General features: G+C 36.7%; 1 protein-coding gene across 1 annotated transcript in view; it reads right to left on the bottom strand.

Moving 5' to 3' along the window:
* hs2st1b (heparan sulfate 2-O-sulfotransferase 1b) overlaps window positions 1–22,419 on the bottom strand; it is a 146,640-nt gene that overhangs the window by 100,075 nt on the left and 24,146 nt on the right. The gene's annotated exons all lie outside the window — the stretch shown is intronic.

Here is a 22,419-nt window from a genome sequence, read left to right as displayed (position 1 = left end):
TTTTAATTGACTATATCAGAATTCCAGTGGGTCAGAAGTGTACATACACTAAGTTAACTGTGCCATTAAGCAGATTGGAAAATTCCAGAAAATGATGTCAAGCCTTTAGACAATTATCCAATTAGCTTCTGATAGGAGGTGTACTGAACTGGAGGAGTACCTGTGGATGTATATTAAGGCCTACCTTCAAACTCAGTGCCTCGTTGCTTGACATCAATGGAAAATCAAAAAAAAAAAATCAGCCAAGACCTCAGAAAAAACATTTTGGACCTCCACAAGTTTGGTTCATCCTTGGGAGCAATTTCTAAACACATGAAGGTACCACGTTCATCTGTACAAACAATAGTACGCAAGTATAAACACCAATCATACCGCTCAGGAAGGAGACGCATTCTGTCTCCTGGAGATGAACGTAGTTTGGAGTGAAAAGTGCAAATCAATCCCAGAACAACAGCAAAGGACCTTGTGAAGATACTGGAGGAAACAGGTAAACAGTTATTTATATCTACAGAAAAACGAGCCCTACATTGACATAACCTGAAAGGCTACCCAGTAAGGAAGAAGCCACTGCTCCAAAATCACCATAAAAAAGCCAGACTACAGTCTGCAAGTGCACATGGGGACAAAGATCTTACTTTTTGGAGAAATGTCCTCTGGTCTGATGAAACAAAAATTTAACTGTTTGTTCATAATGACCATCGTTATGTTTGGAGGAAAAAGGGTGAGGCTTGCAAGCTGAAGATCACCATTCCAACCGTGAAGCGTGGGGGTGGCAGCATCATGTTGTGGGGGTGCTTTGTTGCAGGAGGGACTGGTGCACTTCACAAAATAGATGGTATCATGAAGGAAGGAAAATTATGTGGATATATTGAAGCAACATCTCAAGACATCAGCCAGGAAGTTAAAGCTTGGTCGCAAATGGGTCTTCCAAATGGACAGTGACCCCAAGCATACCTCCAAAATTGTGGCAAAATGGCTTAAGGACAACAAAGTCAAGGTATTGGAATGACCATCACAAAGCCCTGACTTCAATCCGATAGAACATTTGTGGGCAGAACTGAAAAAGCGTGTGCGAGAAAGGAGGCCTACAAACCTGACTCAGTTACACCAGTTCTGTCTGGAGAAATGGCCCAAAATTCCAGCAACTTATTGTGAGAAGTTTGTGGAAGGCTACCCAAAATGTTTGACCCAAGTTAAAAAATGTAAAGGCAATGCTACCAAATACTAACAACATGTATGTAAACTCCCACTGGGAATGTGATGAAAGAAATAAAAGCTGAAATAAATCATTCTCTCTACTATTATTCTGACATTTCACATTCTTAAAATAAAGTAGTGATCCTAACTGACCTAAGACAGTGAATGTTGTCTATGATTAAATGCCAGGAATTGTGAAAAACTGAGTTTAAATGTATTTGGCTAAGGTATATGTAAACTTCTGACTTCAACTGCAAATCTAGTTTGACATTCGTTTAATTGCATCTGTATGCGCCTCCCATACGCTAGTTAATTAGGCCTCTCTTGCCTTGACCAAGTTTGCCCTGTTGCTGAGTGCAGGTGAATATAGGGGAATGTTCACACAGTACTAGAAGACATGCAGGGCATGAAGGAAGATATAGGGGTCACAACAGCTCTGTCAGAACCCATAAAATCACCCAGCAGCCATCACACTGCACAATTCTGATTCGCTGTAGACTAATTCAAACTTACCTGCGCCAAAGATCCAGGCTGCCTCTCAAAACCTACCTTGACAGCATAGCACCCTCTTAGTGAGCTTTCAAAAGCTCAAATGTGTGGGCAAAGCTCAGATCAAGAATCAGGTGCTGAACCTACACCTCAGAACACTAAGACATGTTGACAAGGGAACCACTTAAAGTTTTAGGTTCATCTTTATTGGTCCAGAAAATAACAGTTCCTGACCATTTTACCTTTCTTACTGCTTCCAAACTTGGGATGAAACAACTTGGATATAAAAAGTACAAATGAAAAATAAAGCTTAATGCTTTGCCTTCTTATAAGAAGTATTTAAACTGGCAGCAAATATATCAACTAAGAAACTAATATAGCCTACCAACAAATTTTGTATGAAACATGAGTTACTCAGTATTTACTTCTTGTTTATAGAACTGCTGTATAATAGCAATATCACACTTGCAATCATGCTACTGAACTAAAAACTGCTCTTTTGCTTGTGTGATATTGTTTGAATAAAATGGCCAAAGCATACATAGAGACAATGACTTGGGCATCTTGAAGATCTAACAAAAAAGAATATTGGTAACACTTTACAATAAGTTTCCATTTGTTTACTTTAGTTAATAACATTAGTTAACATTAAAAAACAATGAACAAAATGAGTAAAACAATATGTATTAATCTTAGTAAATGTTAATTATAACATATACTAATACATTTTAAAATCAAAAATTGTATTAGTTAACATTAGTTAACGCACTAAGAACTATCATGAACTAACAATGAACAATTGTATTTTTATTAACATCAACAAAGATTAATAAATGCTGTAAACAATATATTGTTAATTGTTTGTTCATGATACCTAATGCATTTAACTAATGTTAACAAATGTAACCTTACTGTAAAGTGTTACCAAATTATTTGTTAGCTTATCTGCAAACAAGCGTGAAGGTTAATTTTTGGGGTTTTATTAAATGAATCAGGTCCGTAACTCCCATTCTTTCTCTAAATGGGACACCACATTCACTGTTGAGATACACTACATTGAAATGGTCATATAAGTGACATTCTTATATTTGACACTTTTAATTATAGAATGAGTGGGGAACGAAATGATGGGAAGAAGACTGAGGAATGAGACCAGAAAATATCAAGAGCCAGACTTGAACTGCCAGCCTAAGCACCATGGCTTGACGTATCAAAGTGTGTGAGACACATAACACTTCTCCAAAAGACATTTGAGGTATATTTCTAAATATAAAAATAAAACTCTGAAAACATTTCTGTTAGAGTAAGACTAAAGGCGCGATCTCATTTACCTTTTCACACGGTTAAATTCTGTTGGTGAAACACAGTCGTCTCAACGGGATTCCACGTAAGGAGTAATTTTACTGGGAAAATGTCCCTACAAGAATTCATGTAGGGTTCAATTTTGGTCAACTTTGAAGACACATATGTGCACTGTTGACCAATAGGAAGTTGCTTGGTTTGGCAGTGACCTCTGTGTGGTAGGGTTTCGTAAACACTGAAAAAAGGGCAATAGGGAGATTGTTGAATTTGCAAATATGCAGTTGTATTTCCTACATGATTAATTTATATTTCTCATCTAAACATATTTTAGTCTTGCACCATTCATTTATTGTTGAAGGATGTTCAATCTTTTAGAATTAGTCATGTTGAAACGTAAGAAAGTAGATGTGTTTTCTACGTAAACTCCGCCCCCTGGGAATACACGTACGCTTCGTGAGGGAAAACAAACTGCACCACAGTCCACGCCATTTGGTCTCTCGCTCTGGAAAAGTTATTGTGGGTCCGGAGCTCTACACTGTGAAGATAATTAAAACTTCAAACTGAGGGGGCCTGGGTAGCTCAGTGGTAAAATACGCTGGCTACCACCCCTGGAGTTCGCTAGTTCGCTAGTTCGAATCCCAGGGCGTGCTGAGTGACTCCAGCCAGGTCTCTTAAGCAACCAAATTAGCCCGGTTGCTAGGGAGGGTAGAGTCACATGGGGTAACCTCCTCGTGGTCGCTATTATGTGGTTTGTTCTCGGTGGGGCGCATGGTGAATTGAGCGTGGTTGCCGCGGTGGATGGCGTGAAGCCTCCACACACGCTATGTCTCCGTGGCAACACGCTCAACAAGCCACGTGATAAGATGCACAGGTTGACTGTCTCAGACGCGGAGGCAACTGGGATTTGTCCTCCGCCACCCGGACTGAGGCGAATCACTATGCGACCACGAGGACTTACAGCGCATTGGGAATTGGGCATTCCAAATTGGTAGAAAAAGGGGAAAAATCCAAAAAAAACAACAAAAAAAAAACAACTTCAAACTGAAATGCCAGTGAAGAACAGAGAGTAGCCCCTTTGAATGTGTAATTTTCACGGAGGTAATGTTTTTTTATGTACTGGTTATATCGAGCAACATGATGGAAAGGCAAAGTTAGTGCTAATGCTCAAGTTAGCTAACAATAACACTAGCTTTGGCCGCCGTTGTATATTATGATGTATATAAATGTTTTTCGAATTGTGTGCAATCCCTCAGGCATACAGGTGCATCTCAATAAATTAGAATGTCATGGAAAAGTTCATTTATTTCGGTAATTCAACTCAAATTGTGAAACTCGTGTATTAAATAAATTCAGTGCACACAGACTGAAGTAGTTTAAGTCTTTGGTTCTTTTAATTGTGATGATTTTGGCTCACATTTAACAAAAACCCACCAATTCACTATCTCAAAAAATTAGAATATGGTGACATGCCAATCAGCTAATCAACTCAAAACACCTGCAAAGGTTTCCTGAGCCTTCAAAATGGTCTCTCAGTTTGGTTCACTAGGCTACACAATCATGGGGAAGACTGCTGATCTGACAGTTGTCCAGAAGACAATCATTGACACCCTTCACAAGGAGGGTAAGCCACAAACATTCATTGCCAAAGAAGCTGGCTGTTCACAGAGTGCTGTATCCAAGCATGTTAACAGAAAGTTGAGTGGAAGGAAAAAGTGTGGAAGAAAAAGATGCACAACCAACCGAGAGAACCGCAGCCTTATGATTGTCAAGCAAAATCGATTCAAGAATTTGGGTGAACTTCACAAGGAATGGACTGAGGCTGGGGTCAAGGCATCAAGAGCCACCACATACAGACATGTCAAGGAATTTGGCTACAGTTGCCGTATTCCTCTTGTTAAGCCACTCCTGAACCACAGACAACGTCAGAGGCATATCTTACCTGGGCTAAGGAGAAGAAGAACTGGGCTGTTGCCCAGTGTTCCAAAGTCCTCTTTTCAGATGAGAGCAAGTTTTGTATTTCATTTGGAAACCAAGTTCTTAGAGTCTGGAGGAAGGATGGAGAAGCTCATAGCCCAAGTTGCTTGAAGTCCAGTGTTAAGTTTCCACAGTCTGTGATGATTTGGGGTGCAATGTCATCTGCTGGTGTTGGTCCATTGTGTTTTTTGAAAACCAAAGTCACTGCACCCGTTTACCAAGAACTTTTGGAGCACTTAATGCTTCCTTCTGCTGACCAGCTTTTTAAAGATGCTGATTTCATTTTCCAGCAGGATTTGGCACCTGCCCACACTGCCAAAAGCACCAAAAGTTGGTTAAATGACCATGGTGTTGGTGTGCTTGAATGGCCAGCAAACTCACCAGACCTGAACCCCATAGAGAATCTATGGGGTATTATCAAGAGGAAAATGAGAAACAAGAGACCAAAAAATGCAGATGAGCTGAAGGCCACTGTCAAAGAAACCTGGGCTTCCATACCACCTCGGCAGTGCCACAAACTGATCACCTCCATGCCACGCCGAATTGAGGCAATAATTAAAGCAAAAGGAGCCCCTACCAAGTATTGAGTACATATACAGTAAATGAACATACTTTCCAGAAGGCCAACAATTCACTAAAAATGTTTTTTTTATTGGTCTTATGATGTATTCTAATTTTTTGAGATAGTGAATTGGTGGGTTTTTGTTAAATGTGAGCCAAAATCATCACAATTAAAAGAACCAAAGACTGAAACTACTTCAGTCTGTGTGCACTGAATTTATTTAATACACGAGTTTCACAATTTGAGTTGAATTACTGAAATAAATGAACTTTTCCACGACATTCTAATTTATTGAGATGCACCTGTATTTTTTCTGTGTATGTCGACTAACTAGAACAAACTCACATCAGTAAGAGAGAGACTAATGTTAATTGGTGGCACCAACAGTGTCTTAAAAATTAAACCAACTAATGCAGGGTGGGGGAGGTGATGTAACATAACGTTAGCGTTGACTTGTTGAAACATGCCTGCTGCCACAAAACAAAGAAAATTCAATCAGGGGCAGGCTAGGCTGTATAACCAAAAAAAAAAATTTGTGATATTGACTGTGTTTATAGTCAATTTTACTATTGAAAAGGGCAGTATATGGCTTGTTTTTTAATGTCCTTTCTTATATCTTTTTTTTTTTTTTTTATGCAAAAGTAACATTTAATTTTGTTGCTGCATAGATATCTGGTGTTCCTCCTGTCAAGACACACCTTGACACCTGTCAAGACTTCTTTGCTTTGAATGCAGTTTGGTAGTAGTGGTGAGTATTATTCAGATCTTTTAATTGCATTATTTTATTTTTATCTTAATTTTAGGTGTTTCAGGGAACATTTGTATGTGCTATCTCAGATAGGCTACACAGAAGTGGGAAAATTCAGTTATTTGGTGGAAAAATGAAATTAATTGAAAGTTTAGTATAATTTTTAAAAAGTAAAATCTACGTAATTACAAGTATTATTCAAAGGCAACATATAATTAACGTTTATTTATGTGGTTGCATTCACATGTATGTCTCTGATGTTTCTCTAGTCAAAGCTTTTGATGACTGCTTTGCTTTGAATGATCTGCATCTGTGGATTTGGTGAGCATAACCCGAAAGTCTTAATTATACTCATTTTTAAAGTCATTTTTAATTTTGACATTGACATTTTGATGAGCTGTCTCAGATATTATATACATAGGAAATAAAAGTATTTCTTTTTTAAAACATTTGATGTTTAAATGCATAAGTGTCTATATTTCTGGTGGTTGAAATGCCATGTGGATTAGCTGTCTCAGATTAACATATGTTGGAAATCACCTTATTTCTCTAATGCTTCACCAACCAGTTGGAAAAATAAATGTTAAATTAATAATTAATTTTTATCAGTTTATTTTTAAAATTAAGAATTCTCTTAAGCTTTACCTACCTCTGGGAAAAATGTAATTACTTTAAAACTAAAGTTAGCTACTGCTTTATGCCATTCCTCTCTGGATGAATCCTCATCCCTGTCTAATGGGTGTGCTGACACTGACATACTCTCTTCAAGAGAGTCAGAGACATCCAGCTCTAGGCAATTTTGTCCCAGCATCTTCTGTGTTCCTCAGTTTTGCTTTGATGCAGAGCTGAAACTTGAGCGAGGCAATACAGCATACAAAGAGAAGGGTACATTGCTTACTCCAGATCCTAAACTGAAGTTGAACATTCTTGAAGGCCTGGTTCAAGAAACTGTCAGATTCAAAGTTTGTCACTGATAAAGAGTTTAACACAGTTGGAGAGGCCCTCATCTCTAAACATCCTTGTCTCACTGAGAAAGACTCCCTGACAGGATATGCTGGTTGGAAAGCTAGCTTAAAGAATAAACTCGCAATTTACCGCACTCACTTGAGAAAACTGGGATGTTCTGAGGTGATTGTAAACTATGTTAAGCACAAACCGGAGGGCAAATCAAGTGCTGCTTCCGCCATCAAAAGACCATGGCGGTCTGAAGTAAACTACTGCCCCACCTATCCCACCAGGGAATTTGATGAGAGCCTTGAGAGTCTGAGAGTGGCACTTCTTTCAAATGTGAAGAACAACAACAACAACAGGGAGGTGGTTAGGATGAAAATGGAAAAGACATTTGCATATAGGAGATATGAAGTGGTTTGTGACACCCCCATGATCCAACACTTCAGGGCAAGATGGCCAGCACTCTTTGACGTAAACGAGGTATGTCATTAATAAAAAAATGTGTAGGTCATTGTTTCAATGCAGGTATTTTGGAATTGAATATGTTAACAGTGCAGCGGCAGCTTTGAGGAAATTGTCAAAACTCATCATTGCAAATTGTTTAAAATTTTCTTGGTTTGGATGTTTGTTTGTTTTTTAAATCACCACCTGGGGCTTGTCTAATAACCCAAGTTTAACTTGATCATTTGACTATTTTACATTTTTGGAAATTCCTGATTTTTTTTTTGTTTTTTTTTTTTTTTTTTTTTTCCACAGGAAGCTTGTATAAGCCAGACCTGTTGACACAGGATTTTCAATCTGTTTTACATGTACACTGACTGAAAACAAGTTAGTTGTAGCAGCAAAACAAAATGTAGGGTTGGATAAATTATATTAAAAACTAGGACAATCATAATATTATAAGAAAAGTTATAACAAAAACATTCTAGGTTTTTAAATTGAATTTACTGATTTAATGGGAATAGTTTTTAACCCTTTTTGAATGTGTGCCTTTCAGAATTGTGTTTCGACAGTATTTTTTATATGTGATCACTCTTGTTTTCAGATAAATGCCGAATTTAAGCACATTACCACCATGCCCCTACAGTCCAGATTTCTGTAGCAGATAGATGAGCTGTCTGACAAATTTCTAAAGCTATTTCAAAAGCAAGGAGGACAGATAGGAAGAAGACTGCAGACCATCATGGAACCCATGGCTCAAGTAAAACAGAATTTTGTTTTTGGTGTACACATTTGATTGGGGAAAAATGATTCTAAAAACAAAACAAAAAAACTTGCTCTGCTTGTCACCCTTGGCCAGGATGATGATGTTGATATTGGACGAGAATGTATTATCAAGGGACTCTGCGTGTACCTCAACGAGGACTCGGACAATTTAGTGTGAGAGTATGTGGTGAGTACAAATATAAAGGTTCAGTACTTTCAAACTTTATCTTTCTCATACTCATTATACACAAGTTCACGTTTCTCATGATATCTACATTATTAAATTATTGAAATTACATTCGGTATAATATTCCCAGAGCAGTGCCCAGTGTTCTGCTGAATCTCATTTTGTGAATATGCATTCTCCAGGCTGCGCCGAAGCCTTCATCCAAGGATTCACTGAGACCACCACGGTGGGAATCTACGTTCTCAAACACCGAGATGCCTATGACAGACCAAAGTACATTGGGATTGTCCTTGAGGGCCAGATGGTCTTACAAGATTTAGATAACTTTGCATTAGCTGCTGCACTGTTATTTGGACTAATGTATGCTCTGAACCTCAACTACCCACCTGAACTGAAGTATACATTTGAGGTACTGCAGAAAATGGTCATGGAGCTGGAAGGCAGCACACTTTCAAAGAAAGCACAAGTTCTCAGGAACAGACTCTATGAGTGAGCAGTTTCCATGTTATGACAGGCAGGCACAAGGTAGTTTCCCGTGTTTGCCTCTTGGAATAAGGACCATTATTTATTTTTCATTTCACACACCCACACACAGAAAGCTTACTTATACAGCACATACGGAGTGAAACTTTTAATAAAGGGTATGTTGGCCACTGTTTATTTGATTGATTTAGTGATGTGTATACCATGTGTACTGTTGGTATTTTTTGACAATCCCTTGTCAAATTTGCATTGCATTTTTTTATTTTCATTAATGTTACTGACCAAAGTCAAGATGGCCCTTTTACGGTTTACGGGTAATTTTGCATTATTAATAATTTACTTTATACTGTCACAGTTCTTATTGTGTAATACTGTAATGTTATCTTAAACTTTGAGCCTGTTAATACTAGCGATGTGCACGAGTAGTCGAATACTTGAGTATTCGTTTTGCAATAAAATATTCGAAAAGTAAAAATACTATTCGAATTTCGCAAAATTTTACTTTACTGGCCATATATACAGTGCGATGCATATTAAATCCTGAACACACAAACTAAAACTCACAGTTATAACAGAATGCACTGGGTGGCGCTGTTGAGTGTGGACACAAGTTGATCACATTTGATGAGCAAACAGTTCTGTCAGTACGTTTAGATGGACACCAAAAAGCAGGTTATTGCCAGAATGTGGCTTAATGCGAGAAAGCTGGGCTCCTGTTTAAATGTACTGTGTAAGCGATGTGCTCTTTACTCCCGTATAGGTGCAACTCATCAGAAAGCAGCATCCCCATTGCAACATAATCCCTGCGATGCTTCTGTAAACAACAAACATGGCATCCAAGAAAGACTTTGCTAGTGGAGGGACATTCCATCAATTAAACTGGTGTGTATAAATGAGTATAGTTTACTGAGCATGTGGATATGTTTGTTTTTCTCAACAAGAACATGACATGAGATACAATATAAACATAACTATTATATGATGAGTGTTTATAGTCGTCCTGTACGTTAATTACGTCAGTCTACTTTACTTTCTTTGCTTTGCATGAGCTGAAATGCTTTCATTCTGTACTTTTTTTGTTTTCACGCATTGCTTGTTTAAATGTTTTCACAAAAAAAACAAACAAAAAAAAAACAGATAAGCTTGTTTTGGATGTAATTAGAAGCTTGTTTTTTTTTTTTTTAATGGTGATGCAACATTTATGACTAAAAAAATACATTTTACAATATCTCTTTCTCATTAATTACCTTCATTTAAATAATAGAATATTTGAGTATTTGTTTTTTTTTACATGCTTAAATATTCGAATACCAAATTATTAATGAATGCCCATCCCTAGTTAATACTATTATGGAGCAATCATTGTTCAATTATATTCTTAGATTTCTGGTCAGTTCATTATGCTCTCATAAGGGGTTTGAGTCCTGCTGTAAGAAGTGTGGCTTATTTAAGTCGAACCAGCATTAGTCTCATTAGCAATATTAATAGCCACACCTTGTACTGCTTTGCTTTGTGATATTTTACTAATTGCACTTCCTGTTGCCATAGTGCCTTATTTTCATAATGGCTCTTACAATGACAAAAATGTAAGTTTATTTTTTGACATAAAGATTATATTTTAAGGACTAATGGTGTTGCATTAGGGGCCCAGCAGCATGTTTTTGAGGCACTGTGTTGTGATATATTTTAACAGATGCATTTAAAACAGGTGATCTATGAGTGTAACTTGCTCCTCTATTGTATGGATTGGAAGTCCAGTGATACAGCTGAGTACTGTTGAACAAAATACAGTCATTTGATTCAAGAAATGTTTTTGCTTACTGCCTTACTGCTTTTAAAAATGTACAGTATTAATGTTGTAGATAGGAATACATCAAGTAGAGGGATGGTACAAAATGCATTTATTTATTGACCAAAGTCAGCTTATGGTATGCCGAAGCTTTATAAGTATAATGTGAGATTATTTTATCAGGTTAGTTTTATTTATCGGAACACCACTGCATATATTTTACATACTGGTTAAGCAGATATTAAATATACTAAACATTAAAGAAAAATTTTAAATTAACAAAATAACTATGTTGGTTTAACACATGGTAATTCAATACACTTAACATAAAAAAAGCTTTCACTTAAACAATTAATGAATGTTAAATTAACAGGAGGTAACTATAAATACTAACAAGAATGAAAAGCATAAAAACAACATAAAAATCATGTTTGTTTAACAAATATAAATTAGGCAACTTAAACATAGATAAATAATGTTGAGTAAACATAACAATAATATGTGCAACCGATGTACATATTTTTTTTTTTTTTTTTATGTTAATCCAACAGATTTAAAAATATATATATATTCACAATGGACAAACAAATCATATTCGTGTGAGTTTCTTTCAAACTTCACTCACCCAGAATTGCTACAGATCTCCTGATTTGATATTACAACAATATTTAGTAGCAGATTTAATATACACTACCGGTCAAAAGTTTTGAAACATCTGACTGAAATGTTTCTCATGATCTTAAAACTCTTTTGATCTGAAGGCGTATGCTTAAATGTTTGAAATTAGTTTTGTAGACAAAAATATAATTGTGCCACCACATTAATTTATTTAATTATAAAACTAAAATAGAATTAATTAAAAAAATATATTTTTTTGAAATTGATGACTTGGACCAAATAATAAAGAAAAGCAGCCAATAAGTGCCCAACATAGATGGGAACTTCTTCAGTACTGTTTAAAAATCATCCCAGGGTGATACCTCAAGAAGTTGGTTGAGAAAATGTCAAGAGTACTTGTCTGCAAATTCTGGGCAAAGGGTGACTACTTTGAAGATGCTAAAATATAACACAGTTTTTATTTATTTTGGATTTTGTTTAGTCACAACATAATTCCCATAGTTTCATTTATGTTATTCCATAGTTTTGATGACTTTACTATTATTCTAAAATGTGATAAAAAATTCTAATAAAGAATTAGTGTGTTTCAAAACTTTTGACCGGTAGTGTATATTGCAATTTTTAAAGAATTGCAATTCTGTAAGCATTGTGATTTGATGTTACAATACAATTAGCAGTGTTTAATCTTTTTTTTTTTTTCTCATAGTAATGCAATGTATACTGAAAAACAGTTGTGTTTGACATGGCATTTCTATCACTCTGTAATACAGCATTTGCAGGTTTATGTTCAATACTTCCACTTTTCATGGTTGACTAGTCGATGTGTTGTCTGAGCTAGACCTTGTCAGCGTCTGACATTTGGCGCAGTATTGCGGGTATAGCGCACAATTTTAATCATTCCCGCAAGTTCCAAGTTCATAGCGTGGGAAATTCCCGCACACTTTTATTCACTTTACAGTGCAGCTGAAAATTATTAAACCAATAGATACAGATGAACAAATCAAATTAATAAACTTGTTTTTGTATCAAACTGTAATTCCAGAAGATGCATGAGTAAACTGAATTAGCATATTAAGCGAAACGTGTATTAAAAATAGATTTTTCATCAGATTTAAAAAATTGTTTGTCTCAAGAACTGCGATTTGTAACAGAATAAAAACAATTTCCCACCAGTATAAAACAGCATAGTACAGCGTAAAAAAAAGATGCTGCTTGACAAGTAATTTTTGCAGGTTTCACACTCGCTTCACCTCCGCCTACGCATTCTTCACCTGCGGAATTTCGATGTACAAACATCACTGTGACCGTTGCAGGAAATGACATTCCCACATGCCAATTGCAGGTATTTGAGCCCTGGGGGTAATTTTGCTAATTCAACCTGTAAGACGTCTCGGAGTGACATATGACAAGAAACACCTTTAGAGACACAAACGTGTGCCTAAACACACCTGATTATAATGTTGAAGAACAGATGAAGGAAAAGACGTTAATGCGTGTCTGATTTGCTGTGTGTTCAGAGGTTCAGTGATGATCTGTTGCCCATGCGTGGAGACATGCTTTTTTGTGGGGAAAAAAAAAAAAAAAAAAGTTAATTTTGTGCCCTGGTGTCTTGTGATTCACTTACTTGAGGGATGCAACAAAAATTAGTCTCATATGCTTCTAGACATATGGGATAAACAATACAAAATTACATCCGGAAATAGGCAGCATATGAGTCCTTCTAACAGTTGATTATTAGAGGAACAGAGTGTGGCCTGAAGTGGTTATTATTTCTGACTGTTGTCAGAGTGTTACACAGTTGTGTGAGTGAGAATAACATGCTAATGGATGCTGTGCGGTGTGACACCTTGACAATGTCACAGACCTCATATGGGACGTGTGAAGACCTAATTGCACAGGTCTCGCAAGCATGAAGACGTCGCAGGGTTTGAAATTTGCAGGAACACTTTTCAGTACGACACTTGTAAAACTAAGTCACTGATTTTCAGTTTTACACTACAGACCTCAATGCTTCAATTCTGCAAGACTGTTACAAACAAATTCCTCAGTTATGACATGGGTACCCAGCTTACAGCTGACTCCCTTTACAGTGACAACTTAGCTAACACTACGACTAAACTATGTCATGTGAACATATTAAAGGAATAATTCTCCCAAAAATGTAAATTCTGTAACTAATTACTTGCCCTAATGTTGCTTTAAACGCATATGACTTTTCTTCTTTGGAACCAACACACACACACACACACACACACAATGATACATCCCTACAGCCACTTTCAACAACCTGTGCTGCCAAAACGTCCTCCTTGGTCCATTGTCTGCATCGCCAGAATGTCGCACTTTGTCCACATTTAAAATGTCACTCTGACGCCGTATTCAGTTCATTTACACAAGATACATTTAAAAATAAATCAAATTAAAATTCTGTCTTCATTTAGGCTACTTATTGCTTTATGTTTTGCTTATTTGCTCATTCTTTCGTTTGCTGCGAGACACTAAGGGAGCTTTCATAATAGTCTCAGTTGTGGCTCAAGAAATGAGAAAAGCACCATAAAAATGTTCATAAAAATAATCCATGCTATTTGTTTGCTGTATTCCAGATCTTCCAAAGTTGTGTGATTGTTCTGCATGATCAGACCCAAATGTAAATGTTTTAAGGCAACAATCAATATCCCCATTCGCCGTAACAGTCAAATCCTGGCCCGCGCTCATTTAAACATTCAAAATTACTGCCTCAACGAGCATTACGACATCTTAGACACATCAGTGAAGTCAAGTGCCATTAGCTCTCGCATGTTTTCGAAATGATTGCAACATTCTAATGTCTTGATATTTATTTTAAATGCGATGCAACGGTCTTCATGGAAAGGAAGATTTCAAGCGATTAAATCATTCATTTTCACTCTGTTCCTCACATGAAACGTTTGTATGGTTTAAGAAGACTTTAAATGCAGGTATACCTTTTATGGTTTTTTGCCATTTTATGAATAAATGATTGTGTCTGTACTGGTATCTGCTTGTTATGTCTTTTATATTGTTGTTTGAATATAGGCATAGAGATAGGGTTAGGTGTTCAAAAATATCACTCTAACAGGGCTCGACAATATGGACTGCCCGAAGGCCCGGGGCCAGTGAGAGAGAGATTCGGGCCAGTTGCTAGAACTGTCACTTGCCCGATCGGGCCAGTGCTGCATTTATAACATTAGTGCAAGTGAGAGAGCACAACAATTACACTGAGCTAACCAAGTATTCTAACTGACGAGCGAGCGCAATTCTAGTTAGCTCGCAAAGATGCGCAAGCGTATAATATACTGGACGCGTCAAGGCACAGTCGCTTGCAGACACCGAGTGCACTCTCCTCGCTCATTTCCAAGTGTCTTAGCTGCAGCTATTACCAATGTGTAGAAAATAGAAGGGAAAAACCCACTTAATGAATTTCGTAGCGGGATTGCATGTCTTGCGCAACATTTTAAGTATCCCTTCACATTCCGTGTTCACAGTGCGTGATATCCCCACATTTTTCATTTTTACATGTTGGTTAAAAGCAGTAATCCACACATTGCAACACAAGAAATCAACTGTTTCTTTCAATAGGACTGACAATTCATGTCTCTCTGTGTATATGTCTCATCATCATCTCTCTCCGTGCAGCGTAGACTGTTTAACATGCATGTGCTCTCGTAAAGGGACAGAGCGCAAGTTTTATTCCCACTGTAAACATTTTCTCTCATTAATTCGCATTTAGAGATGAAGCGCCAAATGAGACGTAATAAACTTTGTTACACCCCAGTTATACACGTGTCTGGAAATCACAAGCTGCTCAATATCCAAAATGTAAGTATAGATTTAATTAGGTTTGTTTCAAAATGTAAACATTAATTCGACATAATAATAGCGTTTGATATGAAAAGAAGCAAGATCACTATGGCTTTTAGGCTATTATTATCAGAGCTGTTCAGCTGCAGGGTGAAGATGAATAGTCAAACAGTCTACTTCATATCATCCTCATGAATCACCAGTTACATTTATCATTTCTGGACCGTACAGGTATTTTTGTTTTTGTGCATCAGTCTGTGTTGGTCTTTAGGTTGTCTGATTTCATGTTATATACACATTCTTAATTCACAGATTAGGCTTAATATCTCTCTAATGTATATTACACGTCACAACCGATTTGGTAGCAAGTCTCTTCTCAGGGATTCATATGTTTATTACATTCAGACAATAATCACATCTTTAACTCTTTGGTCTAATCTTTGGTCCTGTGTGTGAATACACTACACATGGCCAAAAGTTGCATGACAGCATGACTAAACGGGTGACAGAAAACACATCATCTCCTCCACAGAACTCTTCACTTAAAAACACGTGTAAATGGCAAGACGGCTGAGGTTAATATGATGTATTTATGAATTTATATCTGTAAAGTGCTTATATGGGATTACATAAGACATAATCATATCTTGCAAATTATAAATGTGATTCAATTTTGTGGGACATTGCCTTAAAAACATAATATATGTAAAAAAATATTTATCTTCGGACACATTTTTAAAGCCATGATGGTAAAAACAGCTATTTATAATTTTTGTGCTGGACAAAGTCAAAATCTTGGCAGGGCCAGTAAAAATCTGAAGCACTGGTCCGACCGGGCCAGTAGAAAAAATCCTTAGCATTGAGCCCTGCTCTAATAGTGTAATGTAAATAAAATTATTATGACTACATTCACCTACCTATTACATGGTTTATATTGGTTAACTGGGTCAGGTACGGGGATCTAAAATGTCCATATGATAGTATGATGGAACTAAACTAATAGCTATATTTATAAGTTTAATGAAAAATATCCTTGCTAAAAACATGCGAAACTGTCCAAACTGAGGTGAGAAAGGACATTTTTATGATGCAGGCAAAAAGTCGCAACAGTGATACATTTCTTATGTGAGACTGCCCTGGTGGAACAAAAAAAGGTGATTTCCGAGGGTTTATTTGCCATAATGTAGGAAATTATGACTTCTGTGAATTCTGTCAAGCTCAAAAAAAACACACCATACAACCCCAGTAAAAGTAATTAATATGTTAATTGAACAACAATAAATGTAAGTTGTTTTATCAAATCATAAAAAGTATCAAAGTGCTTTAATATGACGTCATGACGTCTGAAGCGATGAGAACCTATTGACGCAAGCACTTTTCTTTATTAAAAATAGATTTCACCTTTTGTCTTTCATGGACAAAATAAAATCATATAGGTTTGGAGTAACATTAGGGTGAGTAAATAGTGACAGAATTTCCCTTTTTGGGTGAATGTGATAAGCCTGTGGGTCAGTCTCCCCATCATGGAATTTTAACGGTGTTCAAATGCTTTCATTATTGTTTTATTCATCTTTCAATATTTATATGTGGTTTGTTGAAATTAGCAAAGGTGGGAAAATGTTTATATAAGCAGAGACTATTTAGCAGAGATGGGCCGCTTCTATGAAAAACAATGGGAGAAATTTGAAGGCCCAACAGTCAACAGATGTAGAAAGGAAGTGCAAGCACTTAAGCTATACAAAGAAATTATTGTTTTAGCGTAATCTGGGGTAAAGAAGCACAATTTATGACACCAGTTGTGATAATGGGGGCGTGGCCGAGCAACGTCTGTAGAGCGCAAGGCCGGGAGAGGAACAGCAGTAAGGATCGACACCGCTGGGAAATTATTTCTAACAGTGATCCACTCCTTAACCTAGCTAGAGGCCGCTTTTAACTCCCCCTAAGATGTGTATAATAAAAGTGAGCAGATATCAGTGTGTCTGTGAGGTGATTGATGTAACTATTGGAGACCGCAGAGTGAAAAAACTCAGCTGGCTGTCTGTATTAACGGTCTTTGCTTTCTCCTGAAGTGGCAAGTTCTGGTCTTGTCACTCAGTTCAGTTTTTATTCAAAATGCACCAAGAGGGAGTGTGGCAACAAATAAACAAAACTACATCCAGAAGTATTCAGATACAGGCACAATTCCACATTGAGAGAAGCAACATTGCTCTGTTGCCAGTGCAGCTTCCCACCTGGAACTCTACCCAGGTACTTCCTGTCTCATCTTCAAGACCTCTCCAGTCACACCTTTCAATCAGCGGGTGATTCAAATCCATGTCAGTGTAGAAGCAGTAAAATTCTTAACATTCTTCATAAAAACAAACTGGCTAAGCCTAAACCAACTACATCAACAAAAAGAAAATGAGGCACTAAAAACTCACCAGGAGGATATTAACACAGAAATTGTGATTTCACCTTTAGCCTAGATACAGAGGCACGAAACACTGTATCTTCTAATGTCCCACACCAGGGCAAAAAGTCCAATAACATCCATTATTCATAATGCAATTTCTGCAAAATAAACCACTGCCTCAATATTAAGTACAAAACTGAAAATAATTATTCATGGGGCAGAGTTTAAGATCAAGAGCAGAACTCTGATCTCAACAGGACGAGGTGAAGCTGTCCATGTAGGCTGGGAGGAGACAAAGTCACAAAGTCACAGAATCTTTTGACATTGGTTTATAAAAAACAAGATTTGGGTTTCTACATAATCTTTCAAAATATGATCCTTGTATAGCTGCTATTTATAGACGAAAAATGTCAAAAAGCCATCAATAGTTTTACTTGGATTACACAAAAACTTGAGAAGATAGTGGCCAGCCTTTCCTCCCTGTGCCAAGAAGGCATTCAGGTGTGAGAGTTTCATGAATAATTTATGACAATCCTTCTCCCTTTTATAATGATTCAGCACATCAAGAACTTTCACCCTCTTCTCGATACTCAGAGGCAACAATGAGCCATGTGAGCTGAAATGAGAGATTCTTCATGAACTGACTCTGGAGAGAGAGAGAGAGAGAGAGAGAGAGAGCGCTTATGTTATCTTTAGTATCTTTGTTTTGTCTTTATCTTTGAGATCATCTGCCTTACCACTGGATCAATACCTTCACAGCATGCAACACCGCTTCTCAAAACAGACTGTTGTTACATAGTGGCTGTCATATTGGTTTTTCTGTGGGCTTGTGAATATATCAAAATGGGTGATGGAACGTGGCCAAGAAAATTGTATTTAATTATTTTCAGTCTGAATTGAGTCCTATTGTATCATAACTAATTTAGCTTCTGTCTGCCAAGACTTGCAGTGTTAATTTCTAAGAAAGATAGGCAATATCAAAGCGCCTCTCTGGATTTGAATAAACCTCAACCAAGCAAGGCTGATAAATCACAGATCTTTTTTAATTATTGAATCGGCCGATACATTTTCCAGTTTGGCCAATTTGTTTCTTGAGGGTGCCGAAAATCGCCTGCTTGCATGTGAAGCGACTGAGACGTGTAAAAGGACCAGTCATGGTTCGTTTTGTTGTTATGTGCCATCATGTTACTACAATAACAGACCAGTGTGCAACAGTCACATTTAAACGGTCCGCATATCAGAACCACGGCAGATGCGTTTGAGCTTATAATGTTAAAAGTGCTTGCCTGTTTCATTCTCCCTCTCTCTCCTAAACAGTTCCCTATAACTTTTAACTGTCGTCTAATGATAAAAATGCAAATATCAATAAAAGTAAAATCATATACTGTCTGCAAATATGCACTGTAAAAAATGTCTAATTTTAACGGTAAAAGACTGTAAAAATGCTACAGTAAAAAATTTATTGGTAAACGAGCAGTTACCTTAAAACATCCGGTAAAAAGGTATAATATATTTAAAAAGACATATACATGTAATTTTACAGTACAATGTTGTAAAAATTAAATTTTTTATATGTAAAAAGTATGATTTACCATATAATTAACAGTAAAAATTTATATTACGCTTAACAAGAGAGTGCATGTACTTTTACAGTACATTATTGTTAAAATTACGGTAAAAAAACAAACAAATCGCCCGTTCCCAGAATTCCCTGTGTTACTCATCACATTTCATTATATTTTATGGGAATAGTTGTTTCTTCTTATTTTTAATATCACTTATCTACATTGGGGTGTTCTGTGTTATATTTGATGTAGTTTAGTTAATATTTATTGCATTATTTTAATTTCACATGTGTTACCCTGATGGTGTTTAGTGTTTGTGTGAGTGACACTGAGCACTGTCTCTACATGTTTATTGGTCATTGGTCTTGGAAAGGCCACTACTGATGAACTTCATGTCATCATGTGCCTATCTGTAAATACTATGGTGAATAATAATACATTATAAAGTGAAAAGCAGATTTTTATAGTTTCAGAAGGTTAAAGTATTAAGTTTATATCATTTAATAATATAAATGGTAATACACCGTACAATATACAGGCATCAAAATTACATCCTGTAAAGCCTGAAGCGTGGTTACTGTATTTTTTACAGTGAATTTCTGGCAACCACAGCTGTCAGATTTTTACCATAAATTTAACAGGATTTTTTTTACAGTGTGCGCATATCTCGTTTAAACAGATTGAACATTCTTTTCTTATGATAAAAGGCAAATATCTATAAAACTTCTATTATATACCGTTTGCTAATATGCAGATATCTTGTTTAAACAGATGCAATTCACAAACCTCACGAAAATCCAGTGTTTTCTTCCCATCGAGCGCTCATCTAATATCTTCCTCTGAAGCACGTATTCTATCAGCCAGAATCAAAACTTCAGGATCATGATCAAAAGTTCCTCTGATTCACAAATCATGACGGTCACTCCATGACAATCCAAGCCGTTTAAACTCAGTAGATTGCTGCTGCTGCTCGCTCTGGATCCTCATGAGTGCGCATGTGCAACTTCAACGTAAAGTGCTTCGCATGTGCTCTAAGTAGATGTCTTATTCACTATGCACTGTATGTCCAATTGGTTTGATTCTGTATTTTTTGAGAAAATGTGATTGCTAACACCATCCATGGTTGCTGGACTACTGTGTGTACTGTTATTTTCTTCTTCTATAATAACAATTTCTTCATGTGCAAATATATTACTAAAATTTGGTGACTAAACAGAAATCAGAAGAAACTGCTTTCTACCATTTAAAAAAAATTATAATAATTAGATTCTTTTTTACAAAGTTAAAGTTGTTGTGCTGATATGTGCCGATATGAACATATTCGTACCAAATCACGGAAGTGAACCGCTTGTGATTATATATAATTAGTGTCTTTGCAGGCTCGCAATCACAATTATTATGGTATACTGCATTTCTCATACCTGCATGTGTCCAAATGCACCTCCTTCAGAGAGCAGCTCACATTCTTCACATCTCTTTCAATGCATCCGCGGGATCGTGGCAGAAAAAAAAAAAACGCTAATTTTCATCACATCATTGCACATTCAGAGACAAACTTTAATGCTTCACTTAACACAGTTGTTACCTAGTTACAGTGGTAAATGGCTGCCGCTTGTACTCACGCTGATGACGTAAGCGGACCGCGGTCCGTACCCAAATAATATAATGTGAACAGAGACCAGCGTGGGCAGCGGGAGGGGGAGGAAACTAACTCTGGTTTGGTCCAAGCAATTGAACCAAGTGTAAAAACAAGCCTTAAGGTCCTACAATGAACCCTTTGAATCACTTCTGTATTATAATATAGCATAACTTTGCTCATAGCAGAACACTACCACATGCATTTTATTTGTTACTCTGTCATGCCATGCATTTTTACTTAAATATATATTTATATGTTTTAATAATGACCTTTGTGTATTCATGTGTATATTTCATTTGTCTGATCTTTTGTTACCACAAACATATTAAATAGAAAAACAACCCACTCCAAACTCTTGATAGACTGATATATCGGCCAGACCAATTAATTAGACAATATTATGACAAATTTAAGATCATCGACATTGGCATGTGGTTATCACACCTAGTAACAGCCTTGTCAACCAATAACACACATTTTCTGTATTTTAAATATTTTTAGTGAATTGATTACATATTGTGTAATATAACTGTTAATTTCAGTATTTTTGTGTAGATCTCATTTGGTATTGTTAAATTTTATAATATGGCTGTGCCAATACAATCATATCAATGCATTGTGATATATTTTATCTTACGGTATTTTATTGTTACTTTAGCTCCCTATACTGATATAGCATCTATAGCTATTTGCACTTAGTGTAAATAGTATCTCTTGCTATTTGCACTTAGTGCAAATAGCCTCTGCCTGTCATCTTATGGTGTATTAATATCATGTCTAACATTGCAATAAAGAAGCAGGTTGTGTAAATAAGCACAAACTATGAGGCCGGTGCTTCTCATTGCAGTCTGAACCCGCATGATTCACTAATCCTTTTACGGACACTCTTGGCACATTTTCAATCCCGATCTAATAATGATATTTTGATGTATCGTGATATATTGAATCAATTCATGAGATATGTATTGAGATACATATCGTGAGGTGGTTGGTGATACCAAGCCCTATTGTATTTATCGTATCATATCGGTAATTGTCAGCTACCCTGCTGTCTATATATTGGTGTCGTCCATTAAAAGTCCCACATCTGTTGACCACTACTCCAAACAGCAAATTAACAGTCTGTTACTACTACATGTGTATGGTAAACTTCCTCTCCCCCCAGCAACAGCGCTGTGAGCACTGGACTGTGTGTGAGACTGCAGACGTGACAGGCCGGCTGGGATGGAGGCTGGTGTGATGTGTGGGTGGTGATGGAGAAGTAAATGTCTGTAAGAACACAATCACGCATTCTAGAAAATCCTCAGGCTCGGGGCACCAGGACGGCTGAGCGAGACAAGAATGGAAATGAATGATCTCAGACAAGTGCTTTTCCTGGGTCAGCCCTGCTGCTATTCATTTCCGGCTATTCTCATTTAGCAATATTAAGGATAATTAATTTCAGCCCTGAAAAGTCCCGTCAGTCTGAATTTCCTTATGGGAGATACTGATAAGTGGA

This window comes from Myxocyprinus asiaticus, chromosome 9 (genome assembly GCF_019703515.2).
Source record: "Myxocyprinus asiaticus isolate MX2 ecotype Aquarium Trade chromosome 9, UBuf_Myxa_2, whole genome shotgun sequence".
Taxonomy (NCBI): domain Eukaryota; kingdom Metazoa; phylum Chordata; class Actinopteri; order Cypriniformes; family Catostomidae; genus Myxocyprinus; species Myxocyprinus asiaticus.
The sequence above is the reverse complement of the archived record's forward strand: the minus strand, read 5'-3'. Positions and strand labels throughout refer to the sequence as shown.